Genomic DNA, 21227 nt, shown 5'->3' with positions numbered 1-21227 from the left:
GTGGCGAATAGAAGTGGGGTGAGGTGTAACCTGGTCCTCTGGCCTGGCATCCACTGAGGGAACATCACTCCTATGAGGTCCTTGGTCCCCACAGATCCCTGTGGCATCTTCCTGGTTTGTGGATTTTAACTTCATGACTGTATGTCTCTCCACATGTCTCAGTTGGTTTCTACAGTATCTGATACTGGCTGGGTCAGAATGGATGCAACTGGAACTGAACTGATTCATCCCCAAGACCTCTGGGCCATACATCCCGGAAGACAGCAGGATGTCCCTGCTGCCTCTGAGGCTCTGTGCCAGGGTTCTCAGAGAGCCTCAAGATCCCTTGAAAGAATGAGTCAGGGCTATCTCTGGGCAGCGCACATGTAGCAAATCTTTATTCTATGGTTTCTTTCTTCAGCTTATGGCTCACAGAAGACTCACAGTTTACTGCATTGGAGTTTCATGCACTCCACCTACTGGGTCATAGCGTTTCAGAAACATTAAATTTATGGTGTTCATTTTACAGGTAAATAAAGAAAGATCCAGATAAAGGAATTAAACAGTCCAAAGTCACCAAACAAGTTAATGAGCTTGAGACTAGAACCCTAGTCACTCAGTGTTAAATTCTTTGTCCTTCCACAGTGTAATACACAGTATACCATATTAGCCCTGTGAATAACATAGGTTTCATGTATCAAGTCAGGCCTATGGGCTACCAAGCTTCCTTATACCATTGGCTTTATTTTCAGTGTGGTCTGTATTTATTGCTTACATGTCATTTTCATTTACATTATCTTGGCCCTCTACTGTGTCCATGTACCATGTCATTCAGATGCATACACATTGGATGTACATGTATTCTATTGGTCCCAGTGCCATTGTGGTGGATTATATTACTATCCCCATTATTGGCTGCTTTCACTGTAGAGGGTTATACATCCATATCCATTACCAAATGATTTACATTACTTTTCTGTGGGAAGAAAATGCTTGACCATTTAAGTTGCTTTGGCCAATAAGATGTGAGCAAAGAGATGTGTTTCAGCCTTTGGTCCTTTCTCTCTGTCCTAAGAGTGGTAAATTACAGATAGGGCTTCCTCCTTCAGGATGGATCCAAAAATTCAAAGGCAAAGGCTATAATTCACCTACAACTGACATGAAACATGAACAGTAAATCAGCTTTTGTAAGCAACTGCAATTATGGAGTTGTCACTGTACCACAATGTAGCAATTTGATTAAGACAGTCATGTCAGTTCCGTGTACCACATTTGTCCTGCTGATCAAGTACTATGTTGATTCAGATGCACAGTGTTGGCCACATACATTATAAATGTCCCTTTCCTCATTGCTGGACATTCTACCTCAAGCCCCTCCTGATTCCCAGTTTACCAGGCCACCCTACTCCACCTCATCATTTTGAGAAAAGCCCCTCTGATAACCTTGTTCCTCAGACTATAGACCACAGGGTTGAGCAGGGCCGTGAAGACATTGTAAAAGAATGAGATCTGTTTGTCTTGCTCTGGGGAATAGCTGGAGTTGGGCCTCATGTAGATGTAAGTGGCTGGAGCATAGAAGAGTGAGACCACAGTCAGGTGGGAAGCACAGGTGGAGAAAGCCTAGCAGCGGCCCCTTACAGACTTAATCTTGAAAATGGACTGGGCGATGTGGAATAGGAGGCCACAATGAGGGAGAGTGGGACAGCAGCCTTGAACACACTGTAACCAGAACCGCAATCTCAATGAGGTGAGTATCCATGCAAACCAAACTTCGTACTGAAGAGCTTTCACAGAAGTAGTGGTTGACCACATTGGGCCCACGGTAAGGCAGCCACATGGTGAAAAAAGTATGGATCAGAGAGAGGAAGAAACCACAAGTACAGGTCCCAGCTGCCAGCTGTGCACACAGGCCCCAGTTGAGGATGAACACATAACGCAGTGGGTAGCAGATGGCTCTGTATCGGTCATAAGCCATGATGACTAAGAAAATGCACTCGGTCAGGCCCAGAGCATCAAACACAAACATCTGCAGCCAACAGCCAGCAAAAGAAATGGTCTGAGACTGAGAAGAAGATGAACTACCATCTGGGGTACAATGGTGCTGATGTAGCCCATGTCTAGCGGGGAGAGAATACAGAGGAAGAAGTACATGGGAGTGTGAAGATGTATGTCCAGGCAGATCAGGATGACAATGAGCCCATTGCCCAGGACTGAGCTCAAGTAGAGGAGAAGGAAGGCAATGAAGAGGACCCTGTTGGACATGAGGTCACTGGAAGATCCAAGCAGGATAAATTCAGAAACCCAACTTTAGTTCTGCACTGGAGGCATCCACAAGGCAGGGTCTATAAGAGAATCACACTCGTGTAAATGTCATCGAACATAGGATGGTCTAGCAAAAGTGTTGCCCCGGAGGCAACCAAGCTAGGATGCAAATTCTGGCCCCACTACTCATCTGCTGTGTTGAGCAAGTGACTTACCCTCTCTGAGCTTCCGTCTCCTCATCTGTAAAATGTGACTAATACTAATAGTAATACTAATCTCTCCAGGATTTTATGAATTATAGAGGCACAGTATATGAAGCATCTAATACAATTCCTTAAAACAATACATAACCATAAACTGCTCATATGCAATCTCCCCAGTCTTACTTCACACCCTACAGAGAACAAACTAGTCACTCACATATCTAACAACCACCAGTTCACATCACATCAACTCCCAAACCTTTAGAGGTGGAGTTCCTGTCTGCCTTAGAGACCCCTTGTTTGGACGTGCTGCAAAGCCTCGCCGTCAGCACACCCATTCCTCCTTTGCCAGTTAACAATGTGAGACTTTGTCAATAGAGGGCGCCAGAGGGACACGATGATGTGAGCAGGAAGAAGTTACTTTAAATAAAAACAGGTAGGTAAAATCGAAAATAAATGGAAAGCTGGTAAATATGAACTTTAGCATGTAGATATTACATTAAATGCAAATGGACTAAATATTTTAATAAAATACATATTTTCAGACTGCCTTAAAAACCCATATATATTGCTTAATCATTTTGCAATATATAAACATATCAAATCAACATGTTATATACCTTAGACTGAAAAAATGTTGCGTCAATTATATCTCAGTAAATCTGAGGGAAAGGAAACATGACTTAATATGAGGACAGTAGACTCACCAGGAAGAATGAAAGGCATATGCCACACAAACTAAAAAAAATAAGATGTAGCTTCATAAGACATTTGTCAAAATTCATCAGATGCTGCAGCATAAATGCAAGCTCAAAAACATCCAGAGTGGAAATACTTTAGACTATATTCTCTGGTTACTGTAAAATTGGCTAGAAACCAATCTTGAAATAAGTACAATGGGGAAATACCCAACTACTTTGAAATTAGCATACACTGCTAAATAATGTATTAAACAAAGTAAAATAAAAATGGAAATTAGTATATATTGAACTAAATAATGATGAAAATAAAACATTATCAGTGCTTGGGGGGAATTTATTTCCATCTTTCATGATGAAAATGCATGTGAGAAGAAAGGCTAAAAATTAATTAGCTAACCTCCCATCTCAAGAAACTAGGGAAAAAACTACAAATGAAATCCAAATAGAAGTTGAAAGAATAAAATAATAAATATAAGAACATAAAATAATGAAATGGTAAATTTATAATGGAGAAAAATGAACAAAACCAAAAATTCATCCTTTGAGGTAATTAATACATAAACCCTTAGCAAGACAGATAAAGAGAAATAAAACACAAATTACCAATATCAGGAATGAAAAGGTGAGCATTACTATAGATCCTACAGTCTTTTAAAAAGAGAATTTTTAAAATTACAAAAAACTTTATATCAATAAACTTGACAGTTAAATGAAATGAACAAATGTCTTTAAAAACACAAATTACCAAAACTGACATAAGAAAAAGTCAAAAGCCCACTATCTTTCCCCCCAAAATTGAATCTATAATTTAAAATTTTCCAAGAAAGAAAATTCCAAGATTTACTAGTGAATTCTTTCAACATTTAAGAGAATAATATAAATCATAACAAACTCTTCCAAAGCACACAAAAAGTTAAATTTTTCTGATTCATTTTATGAGATCAGAATAAACTCAATACCAAAAAATAATAAACACATTACAAGAAGAAAAACTTATAAGCCAATCTCTCATAAGCATTGTGGGAAAACTCCTAAACAATATATTAGTAAATTAAATTCAGTGACATAAAAATGATAATACATCACAATCAAATTGTGCTTATTTTAAGAATTCAATGTTGGTTTAGCATTTGACAAGCTAACAATGTAATTCATCTTATTAATAGAATTAAGGGAGAAAATGATTTATTAACTCAATAGATACAGCAAAAGCATTTGATAAAAATCAAGAATCAATTAAAATTAGAAATGAACCCCTTATTAAACTAGGAATAGAAGTGAACCTTCTTACTGTGATAAATATTATCTCCAATAAAAGAAGAGGCAACTTACAGCAAATGTTGTACTGAACAGTGAAATATTAATATCTTGCTCCCTAACATTGGCAATGAAACACAAATGTTTAGTATTACCATTTCTAATAACCATTTTACTGGTGATCCTGGCTAGTGAAGTAAGTCAAGAGAGATAAATAAAGGGCCAATGGCCTGGAAATAAGGAAATAAAACTGGGATTGCCTGCGGACTACCTGAGTGTGTAGGTAGAAAATTTGAAAGAAATCAAAGACAAACCAAAATAAGAAATGCACAAAAATTCAATGCATTTCTTTATGTGAGCAACTAGAAAACAATTTATAAGGACATTTTAAAAAAGCAAATACATAGTAATAACGCTAATGAAATATATGTAGAAAAACATTGTTTAGAGAAATTAAGGGAGGCCTAAGTAAATGGAGGACACGCCATGATCATGGGTTGGACAGTCCAACACCACAAAGATTTAAAACTGACCTCTGTAGGTTCAGTGGAATCCCAGTCAACGCCCCAGCAGGGTTTTCCTACAGAAATTGACAGCCTGGTTATAAAACTTACATGTAGGACTTGCCAAAAATTAAGTCTTACCATAAAACCCTAACATTTGAGTATGAAATTGGCACCAGAATAAACAAATAGATTAACTGAACTGAATCAAGCCCAGAATAGACCCCAGAAGAGACTCATGAATATACGATCATCTGATTTATGACAAAGTTCACCTGTAATGCAGTGGGGAAAGGATGGTCTTTTCAATAAATTCTGCTGGATCATGTGGATATCTGCACAGAAAAAAATATTTTTTGAAACCTAGCTCACATGACACACAAAAATATATTTCAGATGTATTATAGATTGAAATGGTTAAAGTAAAAAATAAAATTTTTAGAATCGAATGCAAAAATGTATCACCTTGGAGCAGGCAGAAATTTCTTACAGAACACAATAAGCATCAACCATAGAGAAAAAATAATAAACCACATTACATTAACATGAAGAATTTAAAAGGCTTCTATCCAGAATAAATGAAGAACTATAAATTGACAAAAAGAACGTACTCAATAGAATAATGGGAAACTACTTTTTAAAAATTTCACCCTTAATCAAGTGAAACAATGCCCAACATCATTAATCCTCCAAACATCAAAAACTAAGAGCTCAGGGCCACACCAGGACACATCCACCAGGTCACACCCACCAGAAGGGCTAATACAGAGAACCCCTAGTGTCGGCAAGAGTAACAGAGCTTCCTCATACTGCTAATGGAAGGTAAATTGGTCCAGTCCCTCTGGAAACTGTTTAGTGGTATCTCCTACAGATGGACATATAGCCATACCATGTTACCCCAGAATTCCATTCCTAACTATAGCCCCACATGCTTCTCTACACATACATATGTCCAAGAAAAGACATGCACAAGTTTTCAAAACACTAGTCAAAATAGCCAAAAATGAGAAAATACCCAAGTTTCAGCCAACAGTATAATGGAAAAAAACATCATGGTATGTTCTTACAGCGGTTACCTTTGGTGGGAATACTGACTCGAAGGAGACTTCAAGCCATTCTCAGTCTTCACCATCCCAGCCGACACCCCTCACCTGACCAGCCTACCGCCTACACATCCCTCAGAGCCAGCCCTTCCTCTGCCCTGGATCAGAAGCCCCTCATTTCTCTCCTTCCTTCCTGCTCCAGCTCCTGCCTGGTCTTCCTGCCTCTGAACTCTTCTTCTTCAGTGCTTTCTCCACATGGACTACAGCAAGTGGGTGTTCAAAATAAACGCTGGGCCTGTCCGCCCCTGTCTAACACCCTGTAAGAGTCCCCAGTGCCCCATCACTCTAGACAGATGCACAGAGCCCTTTCTAAATGACCGGCCGCTGCAGACTCCCCCAGCCTTAGCATCTGACTCTCTCCCCCATCTCCCCTCTTCCCATACAGACATGATCTCCATACAAGCGTGCCCAGTTTCCCGCCTCTCTCTACCCTTGTCGTACATTCAGGCCCTTGATAGGCCTTCAGCCTGGAAGAGAAGCAGTGCCCACATCTCCACTGTCCTCATACACCCTGTCCCGTGTTCAGCCCTTATTCCCACGCTAGGACTTGGCTCAGGTGTCATCCCACCAGGAAGCCTTCCCGGGCCTATCCCACCATCTCCCACTCCCAGACCTCAGTTAGATGCTTTCTTTTTTTAAAATAATTTATTTATTAGTAAATAAATAAATTAATTTTTTGAGAGGGGGGAAGGGGGAGAGAAAGACAGGGAGATAAACATCAGTGTGTGAGAGATACCTTGATCAGTTGCCTCTCACACGCCCCCAACAGGGGACCTGGCCTGCAACCCATGCTTGTGCCCTGACTGGGAATCAAGCCAGAGAGACCTTTTGGTTCTCAGGCCAGCATTCAGTCCACTGAGCCACACCAGCCAGGGCTAGATGCTTTCTCTATTTCTCTGCTGACTGGTGATTTTTAATCCTCTTCATCCTAGAGGGTTCTGACGTAAAGTTTGAAATCTAATATCTCAGGGAAATCTTCTCCCTTTTCTGCTAACTCAATCCCCACCAACTGAGTTGGAATATTTGTGGTGAAGTATAGCTATATGGGTGAGTTTATAACTTCCTTTATTAATAATAATAGCTAATATGTAATGAGCAATTTCTATGTGCCAGGCATTGTTACACTAACTTGATCTTATCCTAACAATTCATTGAGGTATGTACTATTACCTCCATTCTACAGATGGAAAACTAAGGCACAGAGTGAGTGACTTGTTCCCAATTATACGGCCGATGTGGTGAACCTGGGGTTTGAACCAGGGCAATCTGGCTTCAGAGCCAGTTCTTAATATTATCTTCACCTCCAGCAAACAGACTGTAAGTGGGAAGGGTGAAGATGTTTTACAATATCTAAGGGATCAGATCATCACATGGTACACCTTAAACTTATGCAATGTTTTATCAGTCATATCTCAATAATGTGGGGGGGGGGGGAATCAGCTTATGAAACTTAAAAAAAAGGTTAAATACAAATGCTCAAAGCTCTTCACATCCTAATGATGCTACTGCTAAAGTGTAGCTGCCTGTTATCCGTGTTCTGGAAGTCGTGTGCATCTTCTGGATTTGTACAGTGAAAATACTCTACCCTGTGCATCTCTCCCTACCTCTGAGTTCAGTGACATCATGCTGTTAGTATGAAATTGGCCATGGCGGATGTACTTACACCACAGAAATCGGCAAACATGAATCAGAACCTGCCCTCCCCACCGCCCCAGGAGTGGTTGTTAAACATTTACCAGCACACCTCTGCTTCCATCCCGAGTCTTAAGACTTGAGACAGTTTGGGACAACCCAATGCAGGAGGTATCCACTCCACTATTAGCAGCAGTCGGTGAAGCTGACTGCCCTGTCCAGGCAGGGACCCACCCCTCCACTGGTTGAATGAGAAAACTCAGGTCCAGGGAGGAACAGCGGCTTGCCCAAGTTCAGAAGCAGTCTAGGATCATAGACAGAATACAATGCTGGCCACCCTGATTGTTTTCAGTGACAGATTTACTTAAAGACTACCAAGCATGGTTCCACCCTCCATTTCTCAGAAAATAAAATGTGACCAAGAAGTGCTGAGGGATTTGGCCAAGAACATGCAGCTAGACAATGGGAGCCCAGTACCAGAACCCTGGCACTTGCTTTTTGAGCTGGAGCTTTGTCCATAATACCACGTAGTTCAGTGCTTAACTCTAAACTGATGGCTGCCCTGATCCCTGAGTGAACCGTGCTGTCCTGAGAGCTGGCCATGATCACCAGTGGGGTTGGGGTTAGCCCAGGGGGTGGCATGCAGGAATGACTGGACTCCTGATGCTAAATTCTGAGCCAGGTTGGGCCTGAAGGCCTCAAGGAGAAGAGGGTGGGCTCACGAGAAGGGGAAAGCTAGGGCTGCCTGCAGTTCTAACAACCTGGGACTCTCTAATTGGCCCCAGGCTGAGAAGGCCTCTGGGAGGGGCCCTGTGGGAACTGGCTCTCATTTGCTGAGACAGGTGCCCCAGAAAGTTTTCTGTGTTTGTGTCTGGGGAGTGAGCAGAAGGGAATAGCAAGAGGTGATGCTGCTGCTAATGATCAAGTTCATCTCGGTGCCCCTTTGAGACAGTCTCACAGAACTTTATGGCTTACAAAGCACTTCCATGTATATTTTCTCTCCAGGTCCTCCCAGCACTCCTGTGAGGCAGGTGTTACAGCCCCCATTTTACAGATGATAAGGATGATGACAGAGACTTACTGAGCACTTGTCATGGACCAAGTCCTGAGGGAATCACTGATACTGGTTTTGGTCACTTCACTGCTCTCGGAGTCAGAAGGGGCCTTCAAGGTCAGCATGAGGCCACGGGTGCAGGCTACGGAGGGTAATAGAGTAGGAGAGGGGCATTAGGACCACTTCCTCTTACAAACTCCTTGTACCCGCTGGGCTCCTAGAGCCCAGTTCCATACGCACCACTTCCATTTGCTGATGTAGGGCTACTGTGCCAGCCAGATTTACAACTTGGCAAATCAGACGACATCAAGTGAATGAGTTCGGGTCACATGCTAATTTGGTGATTCCTGGTTAAGTGTTCGGTCTCTACTAAGGCCTGATAGAAAGAAAGCCAAATATATATATATATATATATATATATATATATATATATATATATATATATATTTCTCCAAAGGAGAGTGCTTACCCCCCTCGGACAGCAGGGCTTTGCTCCCAAACCGTAAGGGGCATGCTGTGATTCACCAATAGGGGCCTGTCCAGGGCTCCGAACAACAGCTCTATCTGCTGCTGACACTTCCAATGTCACCACACCCGTGGGATCATATGGGCCAAATGGCAGGGCAGCTTGCACAGCAGCTTGGTCCTGCTGGTGAACCTTCTCTTGTCCTGGGCTTCACTCAAGACAAGAGGCTCGTCAGAAGGTCACTCAGGGAACGAACCAGAGTGGCACACCCAAAGGAGGACTATGTTGCCTCCAAAATCCAAGGAGGCCCACTGGGCATTGTGTGTCTTTTCTTGGTGGTAGAGGGGCTATCTTAACATGCCCCACACCCCTGGACCCCTAGACATTTTGCTGAAGTGAGAGATCCCTGGACCTTTGTTGGGTTATTTTCCATCCTCTGACATGCAAGCATCTTACCGTTATGCCTGGCACAGTGGCTTCTTCCTGTTTGTCAAGTCCAAGCAGCATGATGTCATCAGTGTAAAGGACCAGTGTGGTATCTTGTGGAAGCGAAAGGAAATCAAGGTCCCTGAGGACTAAATCATGTCATAGGGCTGGACTGTGGATATATCCCTGACGTAGAATAATAAAAAGGGTATTACTGGCCTTGACAGCTCAGTGCAAACTATCTCTGGGGTCTTTACTAAGAGATATTGAAAAAAGGGGGCATTTGCAAGATTGATACCAGGTGCCAGAAAATGTGTCCATTTGCTCAAGCATTGAAACCACATTTGGAAACACAGCTGCAGTGGGAATCATCACCTAGCTAAGTCTGTGATCATCCAGTCATTCTCCAAGATGCACCTGTTTTCTGCACAGGTGCGTTGAATGCGGATGAGGTGGAATCATCACCCCTGCATCCTCCAAGTCCTTGATGGTGGCACTAATCTGCAATCCCTCCAGGAATATGGGATTGGTTTTGGTTTACTATTTTTATATTTAAAGTTCTAATGGCTTCTACTTGGCCTTTCCTACCACATCACAGGTCAGCGGTCAATGTGGGGATTTCCGGCTCCTGACTATGTCTATTTCAGTTGTGCATTTCAGAGCCAGGGACACAACCACAGGGGGGGCTCAAAGACCCAGGTGCACCAACTGTGAACCAGACCTGAGCTAAAACTCCACTGATCCCCTAACCTCCACCAGCTCCTATGGTGACTGGTGGACAAGTGACATTTCGAGTCTCCAGGAATGAGTGTCAGTTCAGAGCCAGTGTCCAGCAGTTCCTGAAAAGTCTGCATACATCCTTTTCCCCAGTGCACCGTCACCGTGGGACAACCTCCACACTCACTTCTTCCTCAAGGACAGGGCCCTGATTCTGGTCATCTCGGCAGGCGTGTGCTCAAGGAAGTGACCGTCTCCCTCGCCCCCAGGTGTGAATCCTGGTTGGTCTGATGCGGGTGGTAGTACTCTTCTTCTTGCCACCAATTGGTTTCAACAGGCATGTGACCTGATCCTGAACAGTCAGACTGTGGGGAGGTTGCTGGGGGCCTCTGGGAAAAGTTTTTACTCACCTACAAAACAAAGACACGTGAGGGGGAAAATGCCCCGTTTTTGCTTGATGTTGTCAAGCTGGCACATGGTACTCAGAACTGCTTCATTCATCAGGAGACCACAAAAGGTCCCGTGTGATCACCAGCATTCTGAGGTTGGCAGCTTCGAGGCTGGATGAAACCAACGGCTTTGGTGATGCTGTGGAATCTCTGAGTTGACTGACCCAGAACTACTGCACTTCCAGACTTCTGTTTTGCCTGACCAACGTCTCCAACTTAACTTGTACAAAACCTAGCTCCTCATCTTCTCCCCAAAACCTTGAACTCTTTCCTACATCAATTAACTTCATCCTTCAGTCACTCAGGTCAGAAACCCTGGAGTTTTCTTGGAATTTTAGTTTTCTCTCATTCCACATACAAACCTTTAGCAAACCCTATCAGCTCTGCCTTTGAAACACAACCAGAAGCCACTGCTCACAACAACCTCTACCAGTGCCACCCTGGTCCAGACAGCACTGGCTCTCCATCACCACCTGGATCTCTGCAGAGGCCTCCTGACCAGGCTCCCAGCTGCCACCCTTCCCCTCGACACCCTTTTCTCTATGCGGCAGCCAGAGTGGTCCTTTCACAGCATGACTCAGATCGTGTCAGTCCTCTGCCAACCCCCTTCAATGGTTCCCCCTCTCCCTCAGAGCAAGAACTGAAGCCAATACAATCACCTGCAAAGCCCTGCATGATGTGGCGCCTCCTCACCTCTCTGACCTCCACTCCTACTACTCTCCTTACTCACTTTGCTCTAGTCATGCTCCTCCCATTCCTCAGAGAAGTGAAGAGGCTGCATTTACTGCTCCCTCTGACCAGTGAGCTCCTTCCCCTGCATTGGCCCATGTCTCCCTCCCTCACTTCATTCATATCACTCCTGCAAATGTCACCTTCTCAGGGAGGCCTTTCCAACTCACCCTACTCTAAATCAACCACTCCATCGCTGGAACTCCCTATCCTTCCTTCACTATTGTTTTCTTTAGCTCTGGAGCAATTGTCATCTTCTAACATGCCATATATTTTACTTACTTATTTGGCTTATTATCTGTATCCTTGAGGCTTCCTGAGAACAGGGATTTTTATCTGTGCTGTTTTCTGCTGATTCTCCAAGCCCTAGCACAATGCCTGGGGCTTAATAGATGCTTGACAAGCATTTATTGAATGAATATAATAATATGGGATACTATTTTTATGATCATAGAAACATTAAATAAGTGGTTATGTGTAAAAATGAACACCATAAATAAAGTTAAAATCAAACTTTTAGACCAGGGGAAGTGTTTGCAATGTTTATAATGAAAAATTAATATCTGTAGTATATAGTATAAAGAAATTGACAAATCATGCACAGCGTGGGGTGGCTCAGTGGATTGAGCGCTGGCCTACAAACCCAAAGGTCATGGGTTTGGTTCCTGGTGGGGGCACATGCCTGGGTTGCAGGCCAGGTCCCCAGTGGGGGGCGTGTGAGATGCAACCACACACTGATGTTTCTCTCCCTCTCTTTCTCCCTCCCTTTCCTCTCTCTGAAAATAAATAAATAAAATCTTTTTTGAAAAAGAACTTCTACACATCAACTAGAAAAAGACAAAATCCAATAGAAAAATAAATAGAGAACAGAAACAGGCAAGATACAAACAAGAAACCCAAACAGTCAAATATACAGAGGTGTCCAGCCTCACTCATAGTCAGGGAAATGCAAAATAAACAATGAAGAAGTATTATTTCACCCCTGCCAATTTAGCAAAAATCAAGAAACTGACAATACCAAGTATTGACTCGGCTGCGAAGAAATCAGAAGTACAATACTCTGCCAGTAGGAATACAAATTGGCACAACTGTCCCGGAGAACAATTGAGCATTATCCAGTGAAGCTGAAAGACAAATGCCCTATAATCCAGCAATTCCATTATCAGAAAAACTCCCTGGAAAAACTCACACCTGTACACGAGGAGAACATGCAAGAATACTATAGAAGTATTGTTTGTGATGGAGCAGATCTGAAAATAAACTGAATGTCCATTAAAAAGAAAGAGGCAAATAAATCATTATATATTTATTGAACATTTAACGTGAATGAATTAGAAGCTCATGTGTTCACACGGGAGGCTCATAATTATATGGTTGAGGGAAAGAAAAGCAAGTGGCAGATACACACAGGAAGATACAATTTATATAATGATCATTTTCAAAGTATAGACAAAATTATAAAGAAATGGAAACTATAAGAAAAAATAAATGATGAAAAGATAAAGATTCCAGTTCAACCCACTAGGAATTTTAGGAGAAGAACAGAAACAACGGCCCTGACTGGTGTGGCTCAGTTGCTTGGGTGTCATCCCACAGAGCAAAAGGTCACCAGTTTGATTCGGGGTCAGGGCACATGCCTGGGTTTTAGGTTCAGTCGGGTTGAGACTAATTGATGTTTCTCTCTCACATCAATGTTTTTTCCCTCTCTTTCTTCTTCCTTTCCCTTTTCTCTAAAAATAAACAAATAAAATATTTCTTAAAAAATAGAAATAACTGATAAAATAGAAAGATAATTCCCTGAGCCAGTGAAGGCTGAAGTCTTTAGACTCAAAGGGCTCCTGTCTGCCAACCAGATGACTGGAAGAAAATCGACATCCATACATGTCTTCACGTAATTTCAGAATTCCTATGAACTAATGAAAATCTTCATATGCTCTAAGTGATGGGGAAGATGAAAGATTACTTGCAAAGGAACAAGAAACAGAATTAACATCAGACTTTATCAGGAACATTGGATTCCAAAGAAAAAAATTGAAGACATGCCTTCCAGGATCCTAGTGAAAATGGTGTCTGACTGTGGAATTCTATACTTGGTCAAAGCAGTACCAACAGGCTCTAGCTGGTGTGGCTCAGTGGGTTGAGCACTGGTCTGTGAACCAAAAAGTCGCTGGTTTAATTCCCAGTCACTGGTTTAATTCTCTCTCTCTTTCTACTTCCCTTCCCCCTCTCTAAAAATAAATGCAATCTTTTTTTAAATCAATAGCCATAAAAATTTAAGATGAAACTTAACAACAAAAAATGCTGCTAAAAATGAAGGCATTTTCAAATAATGCAAGAACTTGGTCCTCTATGATCCCTCCCACACCTCTCTTCTGATAAAAAAAAAATGAGGTCCTTCCTCTGAACTCAGGTGCTGGGGTCTGGCTGGAAGAATTCATTTTTCTAGGAGGGGAGTGAGGCCAGGAGGAAGGTGAGGTGCAGAAGATGAGGCTGGGCATGGGACTGAGTCACTGTGGTCATGTCACCCAACAGCACAGGCCTTGAGGGCACAGTTTCTCTACCTGCTAGGCCAGCCAGTAGGGCCCTGGGGCAGGCTGGTGGGATGAGGCCAGCGGCTGCTGCAGTGGAATTGGCTCCTCATAAAGAGAGGGAGTCGCCCAGGGCACAGCGTGAGCTGCAGGTCCATGGCCAAGATGAGGGTGAGTGGGGTCCCTTCTCTAGGTCTGAGGAAGGAGGTCTTGAACAGTGAGATACGGAGAAGAGCTAGAGTGAAGGGTGGAAATGGGCTGGGGACGTGGAGATGGACCTGAAGGGGAGTCTAGGCATAGAGCCATGCAAGGGGAAGGAGGGCGGGGCAGAGATGTGACAGGGGCCAGATCAGGGGCTACACACAGGTCCAGGTGTTGGAAGTGAGTAAAGAGAATGGATGTAGGGCTGGAGAGTGAGTCTGGGGCCTGGGTCCATTCAAGAGGAAAGATGTGGGGTCTAAGACAGGAATGATGGTAATTCAGGAAGATGGGAAACTTTGTCAGGGGTGGAGAACGGATTAGGGAGGTTGAAGTGGGCCAGGGGGATGGGGAGGGGGTTGAGGCTTGAGGCTCCCTCCATGGGCGTGGTTGCCTCCCTCCTCTTTTCTGAGGAGTCACCCTGCAGAAGGCTCTCTTGGCACTGGGAAAGGCCTGCTCCGGGAAGCAGCTGCATGCCCTGCCTCTTCGCCAGGGGAGCGCCTGAGGGTCCCTTTTCTTTTGCAAACCTCAGTTGTTCTACCTGTACAAAGACTAGACTAAGGGGTTCTCACCTGCCAAAAAAAAAAAAAAAAAAAACTGTAGCCATTGCAAGGGGGCAACAAGGTGTCCCAGCTCCTGGCTTCTCCCTTTTAGAACTGGCAACACTGAGGAAGCCACAGGGCCTCTTGCCTCAGAGTCCCCAGTGAATTTCTCTGTGCTCAGAGCCGTTAATGGTGGCGAAGAAAACCAAGTCACTCAGGACTCACGCACTTCCTGGAGGGCCTTGAAAAAATGCCGAGAGGCTGGAGAAGAGCATGGGATTGCCAAGGTCCCCCGGGGCACTAGTAATGTTGCAATTACCCCACTCCCTTCCCCTGCAGAGAACTTTGCTTCACACACTCTCACTTACACACACACACATCCTCTCACAAATGCATATATTCCCAAAGAACACAGACACCGTCAGGCTCCCCTACCCAGCCTCACACCCAAATGCACACACAGAATCAAACACAGGAACACGAGAAACCATATATTCTTTCCCCAACACAAGGAAATGCACACATAGCACCCCCCTTCTTCCAAACCCAGGCTAACAGCACACACGAAACCCACCTCACTTCCCCATACAGATTCACGCACACGTTTACTCGGGTACTCTCTCTGCCCCACAAGCACAGCCCTCACATACGATCCCAGGCAATGCACGGTCATACAGGGCAGCACTCACAAACTCACAATCACAGCAACATATCACAGACAAGCTCACCTACATACACACACTCACCAGCAGAAGCTGGCATATCTATAGTCTAATATGAGCCTGCACACACTCATGAGTTTCCAATCACGCGCATACACACGAACTTGCAGTCCCTCACTATCACTATCACGCAACTAACATCAGCACGGTTCACACACACATTCACACCCCACACAACACAATCCTCCCCACAGAGACACAATCACAAATACACGTGTTTACAACCACACATTCGATAGACGCTGCCTGATCTTACCATCCCCGCTGGGTAATACAGCCAAGCCCACCCTGGGTAAGGTGGGGTACCGAGCTGGGCCCCAGAAAAGCAGCCCCCCTCCTTTCACTGCTCCAGGAATCCTGATCTTGGAGTTCCTGTTGGTTATCCCCAGCTGCTTTAGCTACCATGAGACCTGGGCAAGTGCTTCCAGGACCCCGAATATGAGTCCCTCCCTGTCACAGCCCAGGAGGGCCTCCACACCTCCCCACTGGCCAAACGCCTGGTGGTAGTGGGGGCTGGCATGTCAGGCTTGGTGGCGGCCAAGGCCCTGCAGGACACTGGCCAGCAGGTAAGCAGGCTTTGGAGGGGCCTCAGCCATTGGCCTCTGGGTTTGCCTCCTTGGATGGAAAATGAAAAAGAAAAAAACCGCATGTAACCCACGGGGCCTCTAGGCCCTCAGGTACTGTTTCTCAAAACTCCAGGTTCCCCTGAGACTTAAACTCAATGGCAAACTGTGTTTCGGTGGGAACAAAAGTAGAGAAGGGGCGTGCTAACAGGTAAAGACCAAGAGACACTCTGTCCCCTGCCACGTGGCGCTCTTCTGCCCCATTCACATCGCTCAGGGCCCTCCTGGAGGACCGCCCACTCCCACAGTTTGGCTGTCCTGCACACTCAGGGACCCGCTGCTGGGATTCCAGATTGGAGCCCGTGACTGGGTGGGGGTGGAACACAGAGTGGGAGACGGGAGAGACTGACCCTGGGAATGACAGCGGCTTCTCCAGACCACAGGTTTCCAACCTAGAAGCCAGCAGCCACGTCGGGGGTCAAGTGGTCACAATCAGGAACAAGGAGGGGGGCTGGTACTGTGAACTGGGGCCCATGTGAATCCCGAAGTCCCACAGGAAAGTCCTGGGAAGGGGTGGAGGGAGGGAAGGTAGGAGGGATTAGGAGGAGGCAGTGTGGGCCCTGATACCACTGAGTCAGAGCTTTTTCTGATTCACTGTCCTGTCTGATTCGATCCTGCAAGTCAGGACGAACACCGATCTCCCACTTGGCAGGGACAGCTGAGGCTCAGACCCCAGGGACACAGAGAAAGTGGAAGATCCCAAGCTAATAATTATCATAGTTACCATTAATGCATCACAGTGGTGCTTTAAATATGGGCAGCTTCTTATATGTAAGTCATGCCACAGTAAGAGCTGCCAAACGGTGAGAGCTGCCATGTGCTGAGCGTTTACCGTGTGCTCAGCACTGCCTGTGCATCATTCCATTTGGCCCTCACAGCCTTGCAGTCTAATACTGTTCTGTTTCCCATTGACAAACCAAGAAACTGGGCTCGGAGATATCAAGTGACTCACCCAAGATTTCCCATGAGAAAGTGACAAAACTCCTCAACATGAAGGACGCACCCAACCCAAAAGCAGATGATTGATTTCTAAACTGTAACTGACTCCCAGTTCTGACGCCTCCAAGACAAAAAAAGACCCCTCTCCTGCTATCCCACATACCTCCAAAAATATAACTTCTTGTTTTTTAAATTAATTTTAGAGAAAGGGAGGGAGGGAGGGAGGTGGGAGGAGGGAGAGAGAGAGAGAAGCATCTATTGCTCCTCTTAGTTATGCATTCACTGGTTGATTCTTGTCTGTGCCCTGGCTGGGGATCAAACCAGCAACCCTGGTGCATCAGGACGATGCTCTAACCAACTGAACTATCCGGCCAGGGTATGACTTCTTTTTCAAGTATAAACTGAACCTGAGATTTCCCTCCAGACATCACCAAAAAGTAAACTAAACTAAAAGTCTTTACATACAGCCTTAAAGTTACCTAGAATGGAAAATAGAATTGCAGATGTCTGAATCAAAAAGCCTCTGTCTCTATATTGGAATCCTGTACGCCAGAATTTCCTAAAGGGCCTTCATCCTGGGAAGGGCGAACATCCTACTCTACTAGTGCCTGCCTTGGGGCAAAAACAGAAAGAAAAGAACTGACGCCACAGCGAGAAGAAACAAGGTTGGAGATGAGGAAGCAGTTAACCTCAGATCCCTGGGCACGTGGAGAAACTGGTTTTCCCGGAAACGGCCCGTATTGGGAGGCCAGCAGGAACGAGGTGCCATGTTATGCCTATATTTGCTCCAGCCTGGTCCATGCTGATGTCAAGAAGCTGGGCCTGAAGCTGAACAGGTTTATCCAATGTGATGGCAACACCTGGTACCTCAGCAATGGACAACGCTATCGCGCCAGGGAGGTTAAGGCCAACCCAGAGCTCCTGGGCTATTCTATGAACCCCATGGAGAAGGGCAAGAGCACTTAGAATCTGTTCCAACAGTCCACGGTCAAGGTGCCCCCTGCCTCACCCCTCCCAGTGTTGGGAAAGACCAGAGTCCGGCCTGAAGTCACCTGGCAAGTTAGTGGATGGACTCAGGTCACCTGACCCCAATACTTTTGTGATTGCTTGGCCTGCATTCTAAAACCCTCCGAGCATGTTGCCACCCCAACCCTAGTGTCCAGCCCCATCCCTTCTGTCCCTTGGCGGCCCGTGGTCATTGCTTAGTCTGCGGCAGTGGGAGGAACAGGAATCCTTCGCAAGGAACCAGCTCTGCTAGACTGCGGTGGAAGTCTTCACGTCAAGTCTTAGTCTCCAAAGATCTTTAAACAAAGGAGGGATTTGAGGGGGAAGAGAAGCGTTTCGGAGCTCCTGGAAGCATCTTTCCTCAGGTCCTGCCCTCCACCCACCTCCTTGCCCCACCCTCTCAAGGGGACATCCTTGAGAACCCAGGAGTCCTGCTTCTCTGGACATTTGGCTTCATTCTAAAGCTGCTTCCCTCTCCTCCCCTTCTGCAGCTCACACAAAATCTAAAAAATTTCAACTGCAGCCCCCAATGTCCTTGTATGATTCTTACTCCACCAAGGTGGGTGAAGCAAGAAACCCCAGAATGGAGATGGAGGGGAGTTTGTGCTCAGCTAGCTCCCAGGGTTGTCCCCTGCCTACCAGGACCCTCTCTTCCCACTGCCAAAGCCTTTACCTCCCTGGAGTCCAGACCCACCCCTTGCCTGACCCAAGCGCCTTCCTACATATTGGGCCCTCCATCGGACGCTTCCACCTCCCCACAGGCTTACCTGCCGAAAGAAGGGATGCTGAGCCCAGGAGCAGTAAAGATGATCAGGGATTTGATGCATGAGGACGTTGAATTCTATAAATCATCCCCAGAGGCCCTGCAATCTGACAGCATCTTCTCCAAGAGTGACGAGGAAGACTGACCTGGACCGGGACTCAAGTCTGCCCCTCCTCTGACACCCAGAGCAGAGGAAGGGAACTTTGATTATTGAGCAGTTACTATGCGCCAAGCACTGCCCTAAGCACTTTCCAAAAATTATCACATTTAATCTTATGATCACCTGGAAGGTAGGCACTGTTTTACTCAGAGCCATTTTACCACTGAGGCCCGGAGAAATTATGTTAACAGTCAAGCTCCCACAACTGGGCCAAGGGCTGGAGCCAGAATCCAAACCCAGGTGTGTAATGACTCCTTCTGGGAGGCAGAACTGCATGGTGGCTGCAGCCACAGGCTGTCTGTCTTCTTGGGAAATCCCCTTTTCTCTGGGTGTCAGTGTTCCAGACTATCGAATTCAAGAATAATCTTTCCCTTGCAGAGATTGGTTAAGATGACATTTATGAAGTATGTATATGAAGCTAGTTTCCTCCCCTTTGGGAGCAGGAGCGCTGCAGGCAACCCGGGATCGTGGCCTCATGCCTCCCACCCTCACCCGCTCTCCTCTCTTCACCCTGCAGCTTTCCCAAGGTCACAGGTGGCCTCCACCAGCTCTCCAAAGCCCTCGGTGCCAGCCTGAAGCCCGGTACCATCCATCTGGGCTCCAAGGTGGAGATGGTAGAGAGGCATAGGCCCAAGGTCCTGATTTCCTACCGGGTGCGCGAGTTCAACTCAGCACTGCACAACCTCACCCCGGATTCTGTCATCACCTCCACTTCAGCCGAGGCCACAGGCCTCATCACCTTCATGCCACCAGTCTCCCTAGACAAGGTGGACCCGCCCCACTCGGTGCATTACACCACCGCTACCAAGGTAGTTCTGGCTTGCAGTGAGTCCTTCTGAGAGCGGGATGGCATTCGGGGCGGGGTCTCCATCACCGACCAGCCCTTGCGCTACATCTACTACCCCAGCCACAGCCTTCCCAGCGGCAAGGGTGTCCTGGGGCCTCCTACACTGTGGATGATGATCCCCTCTTCTTCATATCTCTGAAGCATGACCAGGTGGTGGATATCGTCCTGGAGGACCCGGCGGCTGTGCACCAGACACCCAAGGAGGAGCTGCGGCGCATGTGTCCCTCCTCTGCGCTCAGGCAGCGGCCTCTGGATCCCCCCGTCATGGGCGCGTTCCCTGAGTGCACACCCTACCAATGTGAGGACTGTCTGCAGCGGCTCTTCCAGCCAGAGGGCCGCATCCACCTTGCTGGCGGAGCACACCTGCCTGCCCCACGCGTGGATAGACACTGCCATCAAGTCCGGCCTCCGCGGAGCAAGGAACATCCAGGCTGCTGTGGACGAGGAAGCCAGAGGAGAGAGAAGACCTTCGCCAACACGCAGAAACGTGTCTAACCCGGAGAGAAAGCCCTGAGGGAATCTGGCAGGCCACAGGCTGGGAGGTGGGAGTTGGGGGCAGAGACTCAGGTCACCATTAGTCCCCCTGGCCCACATGCCGGCCCCCAAAATGTCAAAGAACTCAGCAGGGAAGTCTGAAAGAAAATCACCCTTTTTCTGCTTCTCTCCCCTGCCAGCCCTTGAGGAAGGAACAGCGGAGGCAGGGAACAGTGGTCCTCTCCGTGGGAAGGGGTACAAACGGGACCCCCAGCGGATGCCTGAGACCTCGGACAGCACCGAACCCTGTCTCTGCTCTGCTTTTTCCTTTACGTGAACGCCCATGGTGAAGTTTCATTTGTAAATTAGGCACAGTAAGGTGTTCACAAATACAACTAATAATAAAATAGAACACTTACGACAATATACTGGAATAAAAGTCCTGTGAATGTGGTCTCTATCGGTTCGTATCGTCCACCCACAAATGTAACGCCTTTCCTTCTCACCAAGCACTTAGCATGCACGATGGCCACGACTTCTACAGTCTGAAGTATGACAGCAAAGCTGGCGCCATTTACTTTTCCTTCTGCACAGTGTTATGGATAGAAGCTTTGTTCTTACCATAGATCTTAGATACGACTTTTCGTCTTTCTTTTTTAAGTCAAGAACTTTCACCTTTCCACTCAAAGGAAGTACTTTATGTCTTCCTGTTGTCACATCCGAACTGCCAGCATCACTAGTCATTGCTTTGGGGCCATTCTTCAGTATAATGAGGGTTACGTGAACACCAGCACTGCAGTACCATGACGGCCGATCTGATAATCCAGGTAACTACTAAGTGATTAGAGGGCAGGTGGGTGCACAAGGCGGACACACTGGACAAAGGATGATTCACATCCCAGGTGGGACAGAGCAAGATTTCATCACACTACTCTGAACGGCACC

At 46.1% G+C, this 21227-nt stretch overlaps 2 pseudogenes; one reads left to right on the top strand and one right to left on the bottom strand.

Annotated features, from left to right (window-relative positions):
* Nucleotides 1-504: 504 nt before the first annotated feature.
* Nucleotides 505-2307, bottom strand: LOC114496912 (annotated as a pseudogene).
* Nucleotides 2308-14165: 11858 nt separating this feature from the next.
* LOC114496911 lies at nucleotides 14166-20570 on the top strand (annotated as a pseudogene).
* Nucleotides 20571-21227: the final 657 nt, after the last annotated feature.

This window comes from Phyllostomus discolor, chromosome 5, assembly GCF_004126475.2.
Source record: "Phyllostomus discolor isolate MPI-MPIP mPhyDis1 chromosome 5, mPhyDis1.pri.v3, whole genome shotgun sequence".
Classification (NCBI taxonomy): domain Eukaryota; kingdom Metazoa; phylum Chordata; class Mammalia; order Chiroptera; family Phyllostomidae; genus Phyllostomus; species Phyllostomus discolor.
The sequence above is the reverse complement of the archived record's forward strand: the minus strand, read 5'-3'. Positions and strand labels throughout refer to the sequence as shown.